The 22,174-nt window shown below is 36.2% G+C and overlaps 1 protein-coding gene across 2 annotated transcripts in view; it reads left to right on the top strand.

Annotated features, from left to right (window-relative positions):
* The first annotated feature begins 8,424 nt into the window (after positions 1-8,424).
* The window catches only part of LOC103045140 (WSC domain-containing protein 1), a 52,689-nt gene continuing 38,939 nt past the window's right edge, over positions 8,425-22,174 (top strand). The window contains exon 1 of one of the 2 annotated variants that reach the window (XM_022681094.2): positions 8,425-8,564. The gene's annotated coding sequence lies outside the window, so the exon portion shown is untranslated. Of the gene's footprint in view, positions 8,565-8,650; positions 8,815-22,174 lie in introns of those variants that run through there. The other variant, XM_049466996.1, reaches the window with a different exon arrangement.

Genomic DNA, 22,174 nt, shown 5'->3' on the forward strand with positions numbered 1-22,174 from the left:
TTATCTAAAGTACCCTGGGGGAATCACTAGAATAGATCAGAATAAATTGTTCCAGAAGCCAATGGAAATTACAACAGACTAAACTCATTTGTTACAAGTTGGTTTAACTCAAAGATCTCAGTTTGAATGTATATGTGTCCACAAATGTTTAGCTAACTCAAAATGTTAAAAAAATATCCAGTTTTACATGAAACAGACTTAATTTGTTTGAGGTTAAACTGTGGTGGTCTCTCCTGTGGGGTCCTGACCACTGAAAAAGAGGGTGCTAATAAAGTATTCAGGGAAACAGAAGGACTATAAAGTGATCCTACAGTATATGCACAGACATAATATTCTTAATGAACTATGTATATACAGGGGTTGGACAATGAAACTGAAACACCTGGCTTTAGACCACAATAATTTATTCTCCCGATGGACAGTTCTGGTGGAAACAGGAGAGTTGAGGTGCACATTGAATTCTGCCGTGATTTGAGCAGCCGTGGTTTTATGTTTTTTGGATACAATCCGGGTTAGCACCCGAACATCCCTTTCAGAGAGCTTCCTCTTGTGTCCACAGTTAATCCTGTTGGATGTGGTTCGTGCTTCTTGGTGGTATGCTGACATTACCCTGGATACCGTGGCTCTTGATACATCACAAAGACTTGCTGTCTTGGTCACAGATGCGCCAGCAAGACGTGCACCAACAATTTGTCCTCTTTTGAACTCTGGTATGTCCCCCATAATGTTGTGTGCATTGCAATATTTTGATCAAAACTGTTATAGCTCTTACCCTGCTAATTGAACCGTCACACTCTGCTCTTACTGGTTCAGTGTGCAATTAATGAAGTTTGGCCACCAGGCTGCTCCAATTTAGCCATGAAACCTCCCACACAAAAATGACAGGTGTTTCAGTTTCATTGTCCAACCCCTGTAGGTAAATAATATTTCTATGCATGCATTAATTAGTTTATTAACAGTGACATTTAGAGCAAGATTTAAAGCATGATTGGTGACAAATCATGATGTGACAAACAGGCCTTAGCCCCACTGAAGCATTTACTGGCATTATAAATACTGTTTCTTAAACATGATGCAATCAGCTGTAATGTAAGCAAACCGAAATAAGAAAAAAACAGTACTTTCAAATGCTAATTTATCTGAATAGCCTTTTTTTTTTTTTACAACTGGCATTGCCACAAAGCAGTTCCAGGTCCAAGTCTCTAATGCACAAGCCAAGGACGACAGTGACAAGAAAAACTCCTCCAGAACCAGACAAAGAAACCTTGAGTCTCTAAAAAGACTCAAAAAGGGGAACTGGTCCTGTTCTTGCCAGTAGTGGATAATTCAATATACACATCTTGGACTAATTAAAAAAGTTAGAGAAGCGTGAACAAGTAGACTAAAGTAGATTTTCCTTTATTTAGAATTTAGGAAAACAATTCACCTTTACTCAACTCTCCTCTTATGTTCCGGGTCAGATTGATCCATTTTAAAGTTTGAAGATCTAGGAAAAATAGTTACAAGTATTTTTCTCCTGCTTGCCTTAATTAGTGTAATTAACATATAATATGAAAATGGTTCATCTCACATATTTGCAACCACCCCCTGCAAAAACTAAAACTTAAACAAAATTGCTGTTATGTTTTAACTTTATGTAAAACTATTGTGTTTTATATGTTGGTCTATCAAAATAATAAAGTAGTGAAAAAAGTATGAACATGTTTTTTTTATATGAAATACTATTAAGAATAAGACGATTGCCAGTGTATTTTTTTTCTAGCTTATGCAGGCAAGTCTTGCTTGTGTTTTTGTTTCTCAAAGGAGTCTTATATATTACTGGACCCTTTTTTCCCCAAAGTATTCTCCCATAACATGGGAAATTATTTCAGCTTAGAGCTTTTTCTCTGCAGTATTTTGCCAACATAAAGTTACACTTGGTAACTTGCTCTTATTGCCTACAACCCCATAGCCAGATAGTATATCATTAGATATAATGTAATTTATTACCAAAGGCAAAGTAGCGATGGTGGGCAATACTGCACCCATGGGGAAGATGCATTGATTAATATAGTGCAACATTATTTAAGTAAAATTTTGAAAGGGTGGATTGATGTTTACTCAAGTGTATTTAGTTATTATACACATCTTTCATACAAAATTAGAATTTTACTTAAATAAATGACATGATTTAAATCATTAGGATACTAAATGATGTTGATATAATAATGTGAATAAATAATGTTCATTAATGTTATAAGAGAATATAGTGATGTCACTTTTTATAGTGTAAGAATAATGCAATTATGATTGTAAAACATATTATAACAGAGCTCCATTTATTAATATATTAAAAAAGGTCACAGTACCACAGTACCACAGGTCCTAGCGAACAAAGATTAATGCCTAGTAAATATATTTTTTAAATGCTTAATTGTACAACATTAATATAGCATGTTATAAGAACTCTTAAGAACAATGCAGAGTAATGATTTTAGCACTGTATTTATTATAATCTACATACATACATACATACATTATACAATACATTCATTCTGCTTCAGTTTTCTTTTATCATAATTAAGCCTACTTTGGAACCATTACAGTATGATCACTTTTAACTGGTAGCTTGGTTTAAACCAACACCAATTACCATTAACATTCCCAGGATTCAGTCTGGCACTTATCCAGAAGTGAACCACTTGCGCCATATGGTTTTCAAACTCGTCACTCACTTGCCATATGCACAAATCTTCTTTAACACTCGTTTGTTTATTAGTCACGTAATTAGCTGCTATGAAGCTGCAGGAGGTGTCAAGCTACCCTTCACAACGGTGACACATCTGAGATCCACGTCTGGAAGCTTACATCCACACTCAGTGCTTTATTACACACAGTTGTACATAAAGAACTGACAAAATAATTCAGTAATTCATACACTTTTAAAATATGCTTCATAGAAGATCCACTTTTAATTCTACAAATTTGTAATAGAGAAATAATGGCCTATGTTCACACTACAAGACTAGTGGATTATAATCAGTTGTTTTGGACAGTGCCTCAATCTCCAAATAGTGCTAGATAATGATGACAGCACTAAGCTCAAGCATCCAATAAGAGAAAAATGCATAAGGCTACGCTTACATTACAAGTCACATTGCTCAAATCTAATTTTTTACTCAGATCGGATTTGGCTATCTTGACAGTTCACATTTACAGATGTAAGTGATCTGTATCTGTGTGTAATGTGAACGAATCTGTCCCTATGTTGCGTGTATAAATGTTGCCTTTTTTTCCAACAAAAAAACGTCATATTTGAGAGACGACACGTAGCTTTATAAAGGTGAAATGTATGTGCTAACAGCTCATATGTGGAGCATCTTTTGCTGGAGTGGAGAGTAAACAGCTGGTCTGAAGTTCATGATCAGTTCGGGGAGGAGAAAGCAGGCCAGGCTGTTTGCTTTTGCTGTTTTTTTCAGCCAATGCTGCACCAAGAGATGTGTGGGTACGAGAGAGAAGCACGTAGAGCATGCGTAAAAGAAAAAAAAGACACATGAATTCCGATTTGACCATTCATGTCGCATGTCAATGGATCAATGGATATGCATATGTATACGATTAAGGACCAAATATGAAAGTGATTAAGTGATTAAGTGATTTTTTTGAAAAAAAAAAAAAAAAACAACAACAACAACTATTTGGTACGTTCACACAGCCACACATGAAAAAATCAGATATTCTTATACGAATGAACGACTGAATCTCATTCATGTCGCATGACAACAAATCAGATGTGTACTGTATTTGTTCAAGGACCATGCATGAAAGTTATTCAAATCTAGTTTGATAAAAAAGCAAAACCCTGAAAAAATTCTGATATCAGATTTCATGTGGATTTCGGCTGTTCAGACTATTAGATATTAATCTGGATACAATCTAGGTAAACCAAAAGTTGGACTTTGCAGGCTAAACATAGCCAGATTTAAATTTGAAGAGCGATTGGATTTTACATTTTCAAAAAGGCAATACAATCAGATTTACTTGATTCACCTAAAATACCACATGTAAAATTTTAAATTTAAGAACCCCTGTATTACAAGTTTTACTAGTTAAAACTCACAAACGGTGACATTTTACTATTAATAATATCCGATCTACAGGTCTATAAACCCATTATGACTAGCATTTTACCAGAGAAACATATCCTTAATATAAAGATACTAAAAATATCTGTATTTTACAAAAATAATTAAAGAGAGAAAGAGAGATTTTCAGTCAATGGTAAAATATGACTTGTCATTCTGATAATATGACTAGTCCTATTCGCTTTATATAAATCTGTAGGTCTGATATTATTACTAGTAAAACATAGTCAATATTGATTTGAAAAGATTGGATTTGACTCGTCCACATATCAATGAAACAATATCATATTTATGTACATCAAGGCAAACAAAAAATATATTTTTGGACCACTTTCACCTGGTAATGTGAAAATATCGTATATAACCTTTATTTAATGTACAGGTTCTTTACCAATGTAAAGGTTCTTCATACTCATATATCTCTTACAACCAAATTGGTTCCTTTATAGCAATCTAATTTTCAAGAGCATAGAGGCTGTATTACATACATACGTTACAAGAAACTAAAGGCCTGGATGAAGTGATGTAGTAATTACACACCCTGATGTTACCCAAACACATCTCCTTTCGGATTCCTCTCATGGATGACCTTTCTGTGGCCTCATTCTGAGCTCTAATCTCACTGTGATGACCTGATTCCCCACTGTGCTAAATGAAGGTAATGTATCTGGTACCCTATGTGTAAGTAACGTTTGTTATGACTCTTCTTCATCCTTCTATCCATTTTTACCTCCTGTAAAATCCTACTGTAATGTAATTCTGCAATTAGACTCCTGACCGATTACACTAAAGCAGACAGGAGAAGATGGGTTCCCCCGCACTTCTCTTCATGAGTCATGTTACTCTCTAGCTTTCTAGGTTTTTTCACACTCTACCCTTTTGCTGTAAGCCTGAAGAGGAAATTCTAGATAGCAAATGTGTGAAAAACCCTAGTTTGAACTGGATGAGTGCACACTGAAATAAAGTGAACTGAATTCATCTTAACCAAATTGATTTATTCAATAACTCGATAACTGAACTGATACAACAGAGTTGACTAAACTGGTACACAACACAATGAATTCAATGAAAGACATTAACTAAAAAAGTAATAACTGATTTAAAATAAACATATGTAACCTAATCTGAAATCTGAATCTAAAATCAATGGAAGTTAATGAAAACAACTAAACTAAACTGACTAGAAATTAAACAAAGTGAATTTAATTTAAGTAATTTGAAGTAAACTGAACCACATTGAATTGTAATGAATTGACCTAAATTAATGTGGACCAATGTGAATTGACCTGAACTAAAACTAAAGAGGCATATTGAATGAAACTGCAGCATATTTAAAGTGATGATCTGTGAGATCATTACTTTAGAGCGAGAGTGTAAAATGGCTGCAGCAGTCCACAGAAGCTAAGCTTCTAAGCTAAGCTAAACTGACCTTACCCCTCCACAGAAGCTCACTCGGGTTGCCAGGCTGAGGACACTGAACCTACACGATTGAGTGAAAGAAGAGTTCAATGTCTGTCTTCTACCAGGAAAAGGAACATTATAAACCAGCTCATGTGGATTTTATATAACTTTTTCTGCAGTTAACTAACTAGCTTTATGATGCTAGCTGCGTTAGCCTAAGCCAAGTACGTTATACCGAAAAAAGGCTCACTGCTCCGAAAATACACACCCTAGACCTGGACTAACTACTTTACTTTACAGATCCAGGTAATAAACTGCTTAGTTTAGCAGATAACATAAATCTGCAGCCTTATCTAGATCTCAGTTATGACCTGCCCTCACTGGTGTAAAGTGATGTTAGTAAAGACTTCAAGTAAACAGTTAAATAGTAAAAGTAGCTTTAGCCAGTTCATTTATCTTTACTTAACCTGTTCAGGTGAAAAGTAGTTAGCCAAGGCTTTTTTGACTGTGTAGCAGCTATGGTTTGGGCTAAACCAGCCCACTTGCTAAATAGCTTTCATGCCTGCAGTACTGCTGTTGTGTTCTTAAACCTAGAAATTTCGGGGTGGAGTTAATGTTGTTGAGTAGGCAGCAGGTGGAGTCAGAGGCCACACCCACACAGATATCCCTCATGTACTGCACAGTTCAAGTAAGAAAATACTGGCTGACAACACATGACAGTGCTCAAACTTTAAATGTTTTCTTAATACCTAATGATACATCCTGATCATTTTACCATTTACAACTGAAAACATAATTGTGATAATATGCACTAAACCCCGTAATTTTAGCTGAATCCACCCTCAGCTCAAATTTGAAAAAGGGTAAAAAATGGGAGGAGTAGTTTAGGAGGGGCACTGGGTGATGTATGGGTTTAGAGGCGGGGCAGTGCAGGAAGTAGAGCTGATGTGCAGCAGCAGTGTGCCTCTGATAGCAGTGAGATCACCAAGGAGGCTGTATTATTAATTGACTAATCTGCATATTGTGATGTATCCACATATCAACCTAAGAGGGCCCTTTAGAGGTGGAAATTACCATTATAAAATATTTTTTTCAAGTTTTAAAGTAAAAAATTTAAGCAGGACTGGTATGTTACATTACTTCAAAGGAACACACACTCTAAGAAATATAAGTACAGATTTGTACTTAAAAGAGTACAAAGCTTGTCGCTGGGGCTGTACCTTATATTGAGGCACAAAAAAGTACCTTTCAGTGAAAGTCCTTTTTTGTACCCATGGTTTTTGTGGCAGTAAAGATCATAAAGATTATAAACGTTATCATCAACTAAATATGGCTCAAAAACTTGATGATACAAAATTGTCTGGCTTTCAAATAAAAAATGTGCTATTTAACTATATATTGTTCATTAGTACAGTGATGCAGAATACTGAATGTACCCTTTGGCTGGTTAAATGGTACAAATTTGTACTTATTGCTGTTAGAAATGACTTTGTACTTCAGAGGGAACAAATCTGACCCTGTAAAGACCAATATTGTACCTTTGAGGGTACAATTATAAAGAGTGTACCTTCGAGTACAAAAAAGTACTCATATCGTACCTCTGTTTTTTAGAGTGCATTTCAGCTATTAATTGAAAAAATATATATGGTTTAGGGTTTAGTGACTCTTTAAATATGATATGACCATAATCAATTTAGTATGAACTAAAGCCCTATCCTACGGGATTAGTTTCTCAGGGGGTTCTGGGATACATTTCTCTTTTATCTCTTTTTTCTCAGAAGTCCTCTGAGAAAATTACAGGCTGAATTACCTACTGTTTTTCGCTGAATTTGAGTTTCGTCACCTTGAGTTTAATTAAATAGCTATTTGTCCACTGCCACGCACCCTAATTATATTTAATAATTACACTTTGGGCGAACATTTTTTCTACGGAGATCCACGTGAACACAACAGCGAGTGGAAATGGAGGAGCTACTGAACGCGATGTCACGAGATGTGATCGAGAATACCAAAAAAAAACTCACTGGTTTTTCTGTTTTTTTTTTTTTTATTGCAGTCCAGATCAGAGACTGTAAAAAAAGATGGACGTCGTGTGGCCGTTCCCATTCATTCAATGAAAATGAAGCCAAAATCTTCCGCCATGTTGGCGATCCTGACACCCGATTCTGCGCAGTAGAGTCCAGAGGAAGGAGAAAGACTGTGAATAGCAACCTACTCATTTGAATAACCCCGCCCCTGAGGGCTGCCTCGCGGTCACAGGCTGCAGAGCGGAGCGGAGCGGAGCTGACGGTCTGTTGTTGGTCCCACCCATAATCAGCCCTTTTACAATAACCACACCTTTTTTGAATAGAGCTGAATAACGTTTTTAAAAAATGAATTCTGCGGGGATATAAAAATTTGACAATATAAGCAGAGGTTACACTAGCTGCTGCATTTAAATAATGGAGGTAGAATTACAGTATATTGGAGAAAAACGTGATTGAGAGTTGTCTGTTTTGCCATTGAAACCTATGGGGATGGGTGGGGTTACACAGCTTTCTGAAACCGAACAGCAGGGGGCGCCCGACCTGTGGTGGCTTCACTTTTGAGAGACGATGCTCTGTCCAGCTATACACAGTCTATGGTCCAGATGAAAGAGTTTTTTCACTGAGTAGAAATGTTTTATATTTTTCACAGACATCCCCCTGAAAAATCGAACACAAATGTGAAAAAGCGATTTTAAATGTGGGCGTGGCAGAACTAGGTAGATACATTAAAAAAATGAACCAACTAGAACTTATTGAATGTTAAAAAAAAAAAATCAATATTGGAACGACAAACCTCTCTCATTGGTTGAACTCGCGAGGGGGTGATCCCGCCCCGTGTTTGGTCCCGCCCCCCTCGCCGAGCCCGCCGTGCTGCGCGTGTGTGTTTGCGGAGAGGAGCGAGTGGAGACCGGAGAGCGGAGCGCGCGGGGGAAGGGGAGCGGGGCTGGATCACCCGGGCTCGGTTTAGATGCGGATTACCGCTGTTTCTAGTGGCTCCACCGAGAGATGAGAGGTAAGAAAACCAAAGCGGATTAACCACATACATCTAGAGCGTCAGAGAGAGAGAGAGTGATGGATAGAGAGAGAGAACGAGAGAGATGTGTGTGTGTGTTTATGTGTGTTTGTGTGTACGAAAGGCAAACGGGATGTTTACTGGGAAGAGACACACCGACCTGTTCGTCCTGTACTGTGATAGGATTTCTTCAATTTCTCTAATTTCTCAAATTAATAACTGCTGCTGTCTCATTCACAACACTCACGAGGTAAGAAACAACGTCACCATTCAGTATTTCAGTATTTTAGTATGTGTGTGTGTCTCTTTTTCTCTCTGTGTGTCTGTTTGTGTTGTTTAAGTTTATATAGGCACCTCTGGCTGTATTCCTATGCTGTAATTAACAGTAAAATAGCAGTAAAGTTTCTATTAGTAATACAGAACAGGTCTGGTATCAGTAAGCTGTGTACAAAGGCTGTCTCTCTGCTGCCAGAAGGACTTTTACTGGGGCTGAAATGCTAACAAGTGCTGGTAGCCTACAGGAGCAGAGCTGTGTATGGGTTATAGAATCAGTGCACCTTTCCTCCAGCTGTGGATTTCCTGAAGAGATGCTCTGTGTCTGTGTGCTAATGACAGAATGCAGATGCAGCTCCAGCTTTTTCACTGGGGGAGACAGATATTAAAGCTAGATTAAGGCTCAGAGATGTGAGCCTCTCTTCTCATAGAGAGAAAGAAAGAGAGAGAGAGAGAGAGTACTCTCTCTCTCTGTGTAAGTGTGTATGAGAGTGTGTGTGTATTTGCAGCTGGAAGCTGAACCGTATGATGCTCACAGTGAAAAGTGCACTTCACTTTGAAGTGATGTGGATATTGTTCAGACCTCCATCCCTCGAGCATGGCATTATTAGAGCTGGGCAGTATGACTTAAAACTCACTATCAATCACAATATTAGAAAAACAAACGTGGCAATACAGAGATCAAAACCAGATTTCATGTGATGATATAAATAGTGCACTCTGTGTATCCAATGTTGGAGTATAATGTTTAAAATATAAGTAGAATGTTGTGGTAGATGTGTCATATAAACTAAGAAAAAAAAGACAATGCCCATCCTTCGATACACTGCAAATACAGCTCTGTAAATATTAGGCGACCACTTCATTTTCTGAATCAGTTTCTCTGATTTTGCTATTTATAGGTATACGTTTGAGTAAAATGAACTTTGTTGTTTTATTTTACAAACAAACACAGACAACATTTCTTCCAAATTCCAAATAAAAATATTGTCATTTAGAGCATTTATTTGCAGAAAATGAGAAATGTTTTCAGACCTCATATAATGCAAAGAAAACAAGTTCATATTCATAAAGTTTTAAGAGATCAGAAATCAATATTTGGTGGAATAACTCTGGTTTTTAATCACAGTTTTCATGCATCTTGGCATGGTCTCCTCCACCAGTCTTACACACTGCTTTTGGATAACTTTATTCCCCTACTGGTGCAAAAATATAAGCAGTTCAAGCTTGATTTGATGTCTTGCGGTCGTCCGTCTTTCTCTTGATTATATTCCAGAGGTTTTTAATTTGGTAAAATCAAATAAACTCATGATTTTTAAGAGGTCTCCTATTTTTACACAGCTGTGTATATAAATATACAAGCCCTATATTACATGTGTCAAACCTAAAGCATTGTTATTGTTTAGTAGCTTAATTAAGGATGAACATTAGGCTAAATATGGCTTGGGCATGAGTACTGGCATATTAAAAACCTTATGCTTTAATATTATTTTTAAATATGTTAAATTTAGAAAATAAGTCAGAAATTTGATTACTTGATTATTTAAGTTGTAGGCGATTTGTTTACTTTGTTTACATTTAGATGTAGAATATCAACGATGTGTATTCATTAAACAGGGGCACCCAAATGTTTCCATAAGACTGTATATAATTTAGTTTGTGGTTCATCAGATTAAATTTATCATATTTATCATAAAATCATAAAATTTCTCAAGGAGAAAAAAATGTAGGGACAAAATCAAGTTTCTGGTTATAATCACATATAATGACGTATATAATCACGTCTGTATTAAACACATTAATAATCAAATAAACCTAAATATAAAATTATAAACCTAATTTTTTTCACTTTCATTTCATACTGTGTCCAAATTTTAGTTATAAATGAGCCTAAAAATGCCTTGGAATATTTTTTTCACATTGACTTTTATTGAAAGATGTTTTTTTCTTCTTTTTTAATCTTGCAGTTGGTAGTGCTTGTGGTTCCTACTGGAGATACAAGGTTTTTGAGTGACAGCGCCATCCATCCATCCATCCATCCATCCATCCATCTATCCATCCAACCATGCATCCATCTATTCTTTTAGAATTCTCTTTGATGCTTTGGCCATCACACCAATTTGTTTAAATTTGCCTGCAGCACCGCACCTTACTTACTGCAAGGTCGCACTGATTAATCTTAACATGAATAGAATCATGACTATAGATATTACGGCACTGCTGCAGGAAGAAGGGTTTAAACTAACACATCAACATGCATGAAATCCGCACTTTTATCATTGTATTAATATTATATGTTTACATTATTATTGTTTTTTTTTTCTTTTCATAGTAGTGTTTTTGAGCAAATACACACTTACATATTTACTAACATCTGTTTCAGATACTTAGTTTTATATTATTTAAATAATATTTTTCACCTAAAATCTTTGCACAATGCTGCATGTACATATACTATCAGTAAAGAAGTAAATAAATAACTGTTTCCGAGAAGAAATTTAAAAGTTAGATGTTGTTAATGTTCTTAATGAGCTCATCAGAACACCTATTACTATATCCCTCTTTCAGGCAGTAGCAGAGGATTAATACAGGACAGCTGTCAATGAGTGCGTCTTCAGCCCTGTGCCTTACGGTGTTAATCAAGATCGTTTTGTCACAGTTGACCTTTCAGGAGCTTATACCCAGCGCACACATTAGGTGAAATGAGACAAGAGGGACTGCGTATGCTGCAGAACAAATACGGGCATCAGCTGAGAACTTCTTCAGAGACATAGTGTTTCGTTGTAAATTACAGGAGATACACAGTTTTTTTATATGAAGCTGTCAGTGTCATTCAAGAACGTGTCAAAAAAATGTCATCTTGACATTTAACTCTTAGTATAAGTTAATATAAATTTTCTTTTGGTCCATTCATTGAGAAATTTGGTTGCAATGTAAAGAAAAACAGTCAGATTACTATTATGTCAAACAATTGAGATACAAGATTTTTGCTTTTCAGCAACGGTACATATACACACTATATTTAACTCTATACTATAGGTTTCAATCACCTCCCTGACTGCAGGTCTATAAAACCTACAAAATCTTCTAGTGATGCAGAGACTGCTCCTACTAGAGTTGCACAATGTACTGAATGTGCAATGCTTTTTCAATACTATGTCATCACAAACAATTCAGTTTCTTTACTCTAACTATATAGCCCAGTAAGTAGTCAAATTAGTAGGCGCGATTTGATGCACTTCATATGAAAACTGATTCACGCCGTGGCCAGTGTGGCAGGATTAAGGTAAACATAGTATTCTGAACAAATTAATCAAATTGCATGAACTAATTTGACTCAGTTAAGTGACACACACACACACGCAAGCCAGCAGTGAGAGAGCAGTATTGCGTGTAAAATGGCGACAGCTAAAATAAAATATGTGTCCTTGGGTCCAGCCGAGTGGTCCAGCGGGAGGTCGCAGGTTCGAACCCCGGCTCATGCAGCTTTGCCATCAAGCTGCCGGCGTTCAGAGGGAGCACAATTGGCCCTGCTTCCTCTGGGTGGGTAGATGGCTCTCTCTCCCCTCATCACTAAAGAGTGATATCTGCAGCACAGGGCATCTGTGAGCTGATGTATTAGAACCGAGCCACTGCGCTTTCCTCCGAGCGCGCTGTGATGCTGCTCGGCAATACTGCATCAGCAGCAGTTTAAAAAGAAGCGGTGGCTGACTTCACATGTATCGGAGGAGGCATGTGCAAGTCTTCACCCTCCTGGTGTGTTGGGGCATTACTAGGACTAGGGGAGTCCTAAAGAGTGGGTTGGGTAATTGGCCGTGTAAATTGGGGAGAAAATGGGAAAAATTTGAAAAAAAAAAAAAAATCTTCTCTCATCCGCGACTTGTGGAAAAATCGGGCGATATTACTTATATCGCTAAGAAAAATGGGAACCCAACCAACAACACAAATCTTTTCTTTATTCAGAACTTAACTTCTGCCACCCCTTCAAGTTCATACAGTCAGGCTACCATTACATCTGTGCTATACAGACAGAAAATATGATAAATCTGTAGCTTAGCTTAAAACATCTGCATGGACCAAGTTCCATTATATACAGTTGAGAAAACCATTTTCAGAAATCTGATATAGCAGTTAGACAGAATGTATGACAGGTTTGGCAAAAGTTACTTCATTTTCAGGCAATTTTATTGTTGTGTTTTTTTTCTTCTTCTTCCAAGTATACCGAGAATCGTGATACTGCAGTTGGTATTGGTACCAAAGTCAAAATTCTGTTTTTTTCGACAACCCTAGCTCCTGCAAACTATATTGTAAGAATGGATCGCGCTCAGGAGCTCAGTGAACTCCAGTATGATAGGATGCAGCACTTGTGTGTGTCCAGTCGTAAAATGTCCTCACTACTACACATACCACAGCCAACTGTCAGTGACATTATAAAACAATGGAAGCGGCTGGGAACGAAAGCAACAGTACAGCACAGAGCATGCTACAGCTAACTAAGGCTCAAATTACTCACATTTAGTAGATACTACCTCATATCTGAGAGTACATAGATGACTGAATGGTTTTGTGGGATGCTTTTGTCTGTTTTGAGGCACATTTTGCAGTTGGGATTGCTTTCCCATTTTCAGCTGAACTCTGTGTACTAGATATATATGGTACATGGAACAGAACATATGAGGTCATCATTTTGAAATACCGTCCATATTTAGAGATGTTGGAATAATAAAATGTTTTTTTTTATTAATCAGATAACAGCTAAATTTGATGTCCAGCATTTTATTTAGTAGTCCAAACTGTCTTTGCTCATATTTTGTAATTGTATAAGGAACACACAAGCTATTATTAATAAAAATATTAGTGTTAAACCAAAATCAACCAGATAGGTGCATTTTATTATTATTATCACTTTTTAATAACTAAACAATAGTGTATGTAATGTAAAAAAACACATCATCACTGTGCCTCTCAAACACTTTCACGCACCATCATAGTCAGAAAAGACCTCGTATTTTATCTATTGTATTTTATTTGTGAGTGACCTTGTGTAACTACTCTAGCAGGCTCTAGAAACTCTGAGTAAGATAGAGTAAATAATAAAACTTGTTGCTAACGTTAGCTTGACTAAAACTACACCACATTTATGGTGAAATTTATGGTGAAAGTGAAATGTTTTAGATGAAAATGCTAATGCTAACTTGTTTGTTATAGTAACGTATACCCAATTAATCAATTATTAAATTAGTTGTTAGCTATTTTAATAATCGATTTTAAACTATTTATTCGATTAGTTTATTAGAGCAGCCCTACCTGAAATTATTGCAGTAAATTAAATGATTGTTACTTTAAGATAAAAAGGAAAGGTTTGGAAAAAATCGTAGCAGAACAAAAGGAAACATTTGGCTGAGCCCCAACATTAAGCGTGTTTATTTTTTGCAGGTTTTGAAGAATTTTGTGTTTTTTTTTTTATACTATTGCTGCATTTAGAAAGAGTAGGTCACTTTTATCATGTCATCAAAAATTTGGCATTAGTCGGTATAATGTATTTGGTCTTTTTATTTACTAGAAAATTGCAGTTGATGTATATATTTGGTGCATCACTGTTTAAAACAATTTTTCATTTTTACCCTATTATATAATTCATTAAGAGTATTCAGATATTGGAACATACAAATGTTTAAAAATCCTTCATAAATAAAAATAAATATGAAAAAAATAGACCTACAGGGGTTGGACAATGAAACTGAAACACCTGTCATTTAAGTGTGGAAGGTTTCATGGCTAAATTGGAGCAGCCTGGTGGCCAAACTTCATTAATTGCACCAGTAAGAGCAGAGTGTGAAGGTTCAATTAGCAGGGTAAGAGCACAGTTCTGCTCAAAATATTGCAATGCACACAACATTATGGGTGACATACCAGAGTTCAAAAGAGGACAAATTGTTGGTGCACGTCTTGCTGGCGCATCTGTGACCAAGACAGCAAGTCTTTATGATGTATCAAAAGCTACGGTATCCAGGGTAATGTCAGCATACCACCAAGAAGGACGAACCACATCCAACAGGATTAACTGTGGACACAAGAGGAAGCTGTTTGAAAGGGATGTTCGGGTGCTAACCCGGATTGTATCCAAAAAACATAAATCACGGCAGAATTCAATGTACACCTCAACTCTCCTGTTTCCACCAGAACTGTCTTTCTTTAAAACATAATGGATAAAATTGAAAAAACATCATTGACAGCAAATATGACAAACTAAATATTTAAGCTATGTCCATATATTATACAAAAATTGTGTGAAAATCAATCATGTAATTCTCATGACAAGCCTAGATATAGTGGTATCTGGTATATATGGTACTATTATTTCACTCAACTCAACTAGTTGGATTCACTGAAAAGCATTACCTACATGCAGTAGCGTGCGCTAACATGTCAAGGTCAGTTCCCTGCATTCGATTAAGCTTCATTTTATGCACATCTAATTGAGATAATGAAATTACCCTCCCGAGCGTTCACACAATTACTGAATCCTGTTTACATTAAATCGTATTTGCCATCATGATGACTGGATTGATGAATAGATCTTCAGAGAGGACGGATGTGAGCCTTTTTTTCTCCTCCTCCACAGCTTCCCTCTTGCTTGACCAACCAAACATGATAATGGCTTGGTCCTCCTTTTAAAAGTTAAGGTAAATAATGGATGCGGGTTGGAGAGTTGATTGAAGTTCTGGACTCTGGTGCATTAGGCACAGTGTTGTGCTTTTACAAGACATCCAGGTCTCGAGGGGACCGGCCAGTGCACTCTCAGCTATTTCATGTGCTTCCTTGGTCATCTTTTTTATGACTGAATTGTTTGGTTGACATGAGGAGGACACGAGGCCCTGCAAGTATCTGATGAAGTGCTGGGGACTGCCTGAGACTCGGTAAAAAAAAAAAAAAGAGAGACTTTCATTATTAATATCGACAACTCTGGCCCTTTAGTGGGCTGCTTTCCCAGACAGATTAAACCTAGTCTTCTTAAACTAAATCACAACTCAACTCACAATGTGATGAGTCTGTTGGCTCTACACTGCAAAAAAAGGTTGTCCATTTGATCCAAAGAAACGCAAGCAACTTAAAGCTAAATTCTTTAATGTCCAGTATTTAATGGATTAAAAAAATACATCAAAGGCCAAAAATGTTGATGTATAATATTGTACATGAGCCAAAGACATTTCATGCATCCTAAACCATTATAAACCTGACCTACTGTTATATTTACTCACTCACGTTGCAAAATAGTAATAATATGGATTGTGCAAAAGAAATTGCACATTAACTGCCTTAGTTTGATTATTTAATACATGTTGAACTTTGAATTTTGACCATTACAAATGGTGTATATATATATATATATATATATATATATATATATATATATATATATATAGAGAGAGAGAGAGAGAGAGAGAGAGAGAGAGAGAGAGAGAGAGGGAGAGAGAGAGAGAGCTCTGGAAAAAAACAAGAGAGCACTTCACTTTCTAAATCAGTTTCTCTGATTTTGCTCTTTCTCTGATACATTTGAGTAAAATGAACATTGGTGTTTTATTCTATAAACTAATGACATTTTTCCCAAAATTTTAAATAAACATATTTAAAATAATGCAAGGAAAACAAGTTTAATATTTGGTGGAATAACCCTGTTTTTTAATCACAGTTTTCATGTGTCATGGCATTTTCTCCTCCACCAGTCTTACACACTGCTTTTGGATAACTTTATGCCACTCCTGGTGCAAAAATACAAGCAGTTCAGTTTGGTTTGAGAGCTTGTGATCATCTATCTTCCTCTTGTTTATATTCCAGAGGTTTTCAATTTGGCAAAATCAAAGAAACTCATCATTTTTAATTGGTCTTTTATTTTGTTCTAGAGCTGTATATATTGAAGCTTATTTTTTGGAATTTATTTCATTCCAATCTAGTAACACTGAGTGCAGGAAAAATAGAACTTGTCGCTAAAAGCTTGACTAAAACTATGGCTTTAAACTGCCGGATGAGCCACTGCATTTAAGGTGGAATTTAAGGTGGAAGGGAAAACTTAATGCTAATGCTAACTTGTTCATTAAACCTAAGTGAGATAAAAATTTACTACAAATGAGACATTGTTTAACTACCTTGGCAAAAATAGAACTTGCTAAAAGTGCAAAAAAAAATGCACTATAAATGCCTAAGGGTGTGATTTTGTAAAACATGTTGATTTCCTGAACTAGGCAATTAGAAATTGTGTCTAAAAAGGCCAAATGCGTATTTATTTGTTTTTCTTGCATCCCAATTAGTAGATGGTACTATATGCTAATCTTAATGGTGCAGGTTTGGCAGGTTAGTACACAAAATGCACTGTCATCCAGTAGGAATTGTCTAATTGCAATATTATTTGGAAGGTTGATAAAAGTTACCAGAAACAATAAATTAGAGCTATAGATACAGAAGTAGGGTGTAATGCATGGCTGTTGTCTCAGCATGGAGTTGTAGAGGTTCCTAATGGTGTTCTGTGATAATCCATCCCATGCAGCTTGAATATTTTCAGATTTTGCAGGAGGTGTGGAGTGTTGGTATCGCGTCCAACAGCAGAATTCTACACATTTTCAATCAGGGATAGGTCTGATGATGTGTCTGTCAATGTCATAGCACCTTTATCACTTGAGATGGCAGCAGTATGTGGACGTGCATTGTCCTGTTGGAATAGCGTGTATGTAGGACCACTGGTTGATAGGGCTAATGATTCATTTTTCGATTAGTTTATTAGTCCAACAGCTGAACATGAAATTTAAAAGCCACTTGAAGGTTCAGATGTTGTTTAAACAAATACTTATATTTAGTGAGTCCATTGTCGATTATATGGACTTATTGTTGCAGCCCTGCTGGTTTTAGGACCTTATTAATGTAATGATGGGTCGTGAAAGTGCCTGTAATAAAGACCAAGGCCCAATCCTATTTTACCCTTATTTTTCATTGTTTTATGGCCGATTTTTTCATATCAAACATAAAAATGATCACTATTAGTTTGTTTCAGTAGCTAGCTAGCTAGCTAACTTTCTCATTCCACCTTAAATGGTGCAACAGACAGCAGGGGCTGCAGCATGTGAGGCATGACAGAAAAATAATATGAAACAAAAGCTAATCAATGCCAATTTAAACTCCCTATCACAGAGGAATTAAGGAATGGACAATGATCATTCATTTCTGCACCATCTCTATCCTTTCTGAAGACATACAACACCCTAAAGTAGGTATCGGGTGCTTGAAGGGTTGTCCCAATCCTTAGAAGGAGGATTTTACCCTTTTCCCTTGTAACTGTACCAAGAGGAAGGGGTTACACTAGAAAAAAGGGGTAGGGGTTAGTGGTGGAGCCAAGGGGTGAAATGGGATTGGGCCCAAATGTACATAAATACAAAAATTGCCACCGACACCATGACATCAGTTCCTTCACACACATATTCGCTGGTCTTTTTTGCTAAGACAAAAGAGGGACTCTTCACTGAAGATGACCTCCCGCCATTCTGAGACACGCCATGACAGGTTGGAACGGCACAATTGCACAATTTTCTTTGGTGAAATATTTAGTGTTACAAAGCTTATGGGAAATTCAACATCAATCCTTCTCCTTAAAATCTAGACCCTATGGATATATAAAAACAAAACTGTTTGTTTTGTGCGTTTTTTTTTTTTTTTTTACAATTTCTAGACAATTAGGCAGCAGCTGTTGCTTTTGAAACGGGGCATTTCACCATCATCCACTGAATATTCAGTAACTACTGATTAATGTGACTGAAAACTGAACTGCAAGCAGAACACATGGCAGTCATATCTGTGCACTTCAGGCAAGTCATTGTATGTGTGTGTGTATATGACTTTGTGTGTATGTATGTGTGTGTATATGACTGTGTATATTAGTGCTGGGCGGTGTACCGGTTCATTCAGTATACCACAGGGGGACCTAGAACCGGTACTTATTTCTTTCATACCGCCATACCACTAGAGGGCGCTGCGGAGCGCCGTGCAGAACAGAACCGTCAGAGAGAAACACGCAGCCCCCTGCTTCTGTTTCTACTGTATGAGTGTTTTCCTCCCAGTAAAAGAGAGCAGTAACTACAGCCCTTTTAAATATATTAATATTGTAGCTTGAAGAATGATTTTAATGCATGCTTGACTAGAGAAAGAAGGCAATTGTAGCTGATTTTAATACTGTAATGTCTCTCAGGAATAACATATAGTAATTTTATATTGAACTTGTATCTAACTTTTGCAATAGAACTTTTGAGAAATATTTCTTTAAATACTTAAACATTGAGTAGTTTATGTCCATGTATAGTGGTTTTGGAACTATTAAAATTATTTTTTTGTTTTGTAAAGGAAGTAAGTTTTTTTTTAAGTTGTTAAAGGCGTGTCTCTTTTTAAGGTCAATTGTTTATATTCTTCAGCTGTTTTCCTGCTAATGAAATCTGATTTCTTCATATATTGTGTAATTTTGTGAGACAAAGTAAACCCTATACTTAGCTAAGCCATAATTTAAAGCCTTTAAGTGTTTTATATTAAATGTACTCCTAACAGTACAGTAACTCACAAACCTATATTAAAGCCCTGTCATGCAAAAATATATATAAAAAAAATACAAAATACTGTGATATACCGTGAAATCGTCAGAATCTTGAAAAATATTTTTATATGCATTTTTGGCCATACCGCCCAGCACGACTTTAATCGCTTTAGGAATAACATATAGTAAATTTATATTAAATTTGTATCTTACTTGTGCAATAGAGCTTTTGAGAAATATCTCTTTGAATACTTAAACATTGAGTATTTTATGTCCATTTATAGTGTTTATGGAACTATAAAGAATATTTGTATATTTTGTAAAGGAAGTAAATTTTTTGTTGTTGTCATGTCTCTTTTTAAGGTCAATTGTTTATATTCTTCAGCTGTTTTCCTGCTAATGAAGTCTGATTTCTTCATATATTGTGTAATTTTGTGGGACAAAGTAAACCCTATACTTAGCAAAGCAAAAAATTTGAAAGCCTTAGTGTTTTATATTATATGCACTCTTAACAGTACAGTAACTCTATATACAGTAAACCTATATTAAAGCCCAGTAAAACCGTAATCTTGAAAAATACCGTTATATGCATTTTTGGCCATACCTCCCAGCATTAGTGTGTATGTATGTGTGTCTATATACAGTATGTATGTAGATTTGCAAGAGACACAGATGCGTAATTCCCCAGTTAGGTCTGCAGAGCGCTCAAACACACACACAGGCCCGGCTGCTGTTCGTCTCTCTCCCGTCAGAACCGCAGCCACTCTGTTTTGTGCACACTTCCATTTGAGTTTAGTGGTCAATAAAACAGTGTCCAGGGGCTGGCGTTTGCCATCATTTCAGTGGGCGTTTATCGAGCGGATTTAGTTATAGTGGCTTGTTTACGGCCGCGTCGTAAATCTGCAAATGTAAATGTGGCTCAAGCAACACAAAGCATAAATAATGAAGGACAGTCTATTCCTAACAAAATTTTTAATGCATCGCCCGATAGATGTGGGTGCCTCCCGCCGTGCCTGGAGGGCTTTGTAAGAGCTCGCGGTGGCCCAGCCAAGTAGAACGCATTTGACATGGGTCAGGTATAAGGGCTGTGCTCACTCCTGCATATGATGACAGCTGCACACTTTTGCCTCCGAGCATAGCCCATAAGGTGTAAAGCTACTCGCCGCCGTACGGCAATATTAGCGCATAACGAGGTGGGCCTGCACTTGGTTAATACAGGCGTAAATCCAGGCCTGTCACGCTTTACGACGTTCAGTAGTTTTAATGTGGCATATCTTGTTTAATTAAAGCCCTTCATTATAATCCTAATGACGTTAGCAGTCAACCATGGCTGAATGTGACCGTGGCCGTGGTAGGTTTAGTCATTTGTATTTAATAACTGTGTTTTGGATTCATGAGTTCATGAACACAGCATTGATGCAGTAAAGTAAATTGGTGTGGATGTGCTTCCCTGTAAATAAGCACTTAAACAGAATAACATTAGCAGTGTGGTAAAAATCACATTGTATAACTTGTCTTCAGAAACAAGTTGAAACCATCTTTTAGAAATATCTGATACCTTTTGATAAGCTTTTAAAACTAGCTCAAAGGAAGTACTTTCCTATGTTATGTTCAAATAAAATGTGTTTTATTCAGGGACAAAAAAAGACTGAGATGCTGATTGCTGAGATAAATGGTTTTTATGGTGTATGTTTATAATTTAATGTATAATTTGGTAAATTAAACTATTAAAACATGAGTCAATTAACCAAAATGCACTAATGAAGGTGGTGCAACTGTCTAAGTGTGAGTATTATTTAAGTACAAAACAACACACTTGTCATGTCCTGGCCCTCTTCCGTGTCTGTCCGGTTCTGTCTTTGTGTTTTGACAGCCCTCATATTTGTCTCCTCCATGTGCTCTGCTGTTTGTTCTTCCATGTCTCTGCCCTGTTTAGTGCCTTCACCGGTGTTTTATCTGTAGCTCCACCCCCTCGTTACCTTTCCCCAGATGTTTCCTGTTTGCTTTCCCCACCTTGTGTGTGTATTTATAACGTTCCTGTTTCCTTTATCAGTTATTGTACGTGTTTGTGTCAGTTTAGGTTGCGTTTATTTTCTTTTAGTACTCAGTGTTTCTTTGTTGTTCTTGTTTTTTGGTCTCTTGTCTGTTTTCTTAATTTCTTAATAAATATACTTAATATATTAAAATAAGTAACTCTGATTACTTCAGTTGTCATCGCCAGTTAGCCATTTGCCATTATAGCTAACCTGCTTCATATTTGGACTTTATAATAAGAGTCCCAAGTTAGAAAATATATAATATAAATATATATAATTTGAAAGATGTGTACTAAAATAAGTGACTGTACTGAATAAAATAATAAAGTAATTACATGATTTTATTTTTATTTAATTTTTTTTTTTATTTGGACTTTACTAATTAAACTTCATCAAAATCTAATTTTTAAGCATTTTATATTGGACTAGTATATTTTATTATTTCATAATGATCCATCTTCCATAATGTTTTGTATTTTTTTTATTTGAATAAAGGTGCAACCATCTATAAGTAATTGGTCGGTCTAGTGTTGTGAGAAATTAAAGCCTTTAAAAATTGCTTTTATTAAATACTTTAAAAAATGAAATTACTTAAAGCATCTGTTAGTGAATGATGTTCATTACAAGAAGCTTGTAAGTCTATGCTATTAATCCACTCATTCATTAAATTGCTCCTCAGCTAAAATTAATCTAAACTGAGTTTAATTATGATTAATTAATCACAGAGCCTG

This window comes from Astyanax mexicanus, chromosome 18 (genome assembly GCF_023375975.1).
Source record: "Astyanax mexicanus isolate ESR-SI-001 chromosome 18, AstMex3_surface, whole genome shotgun sequence".
NCBI classification, from domain to species: domain Eukaryota; kingdom Metazoa; phylum Chordata; class Actinopteri; order Characiformes; family Acestrorhamphidae; genus Astyanax; species Astyanax mexicanus.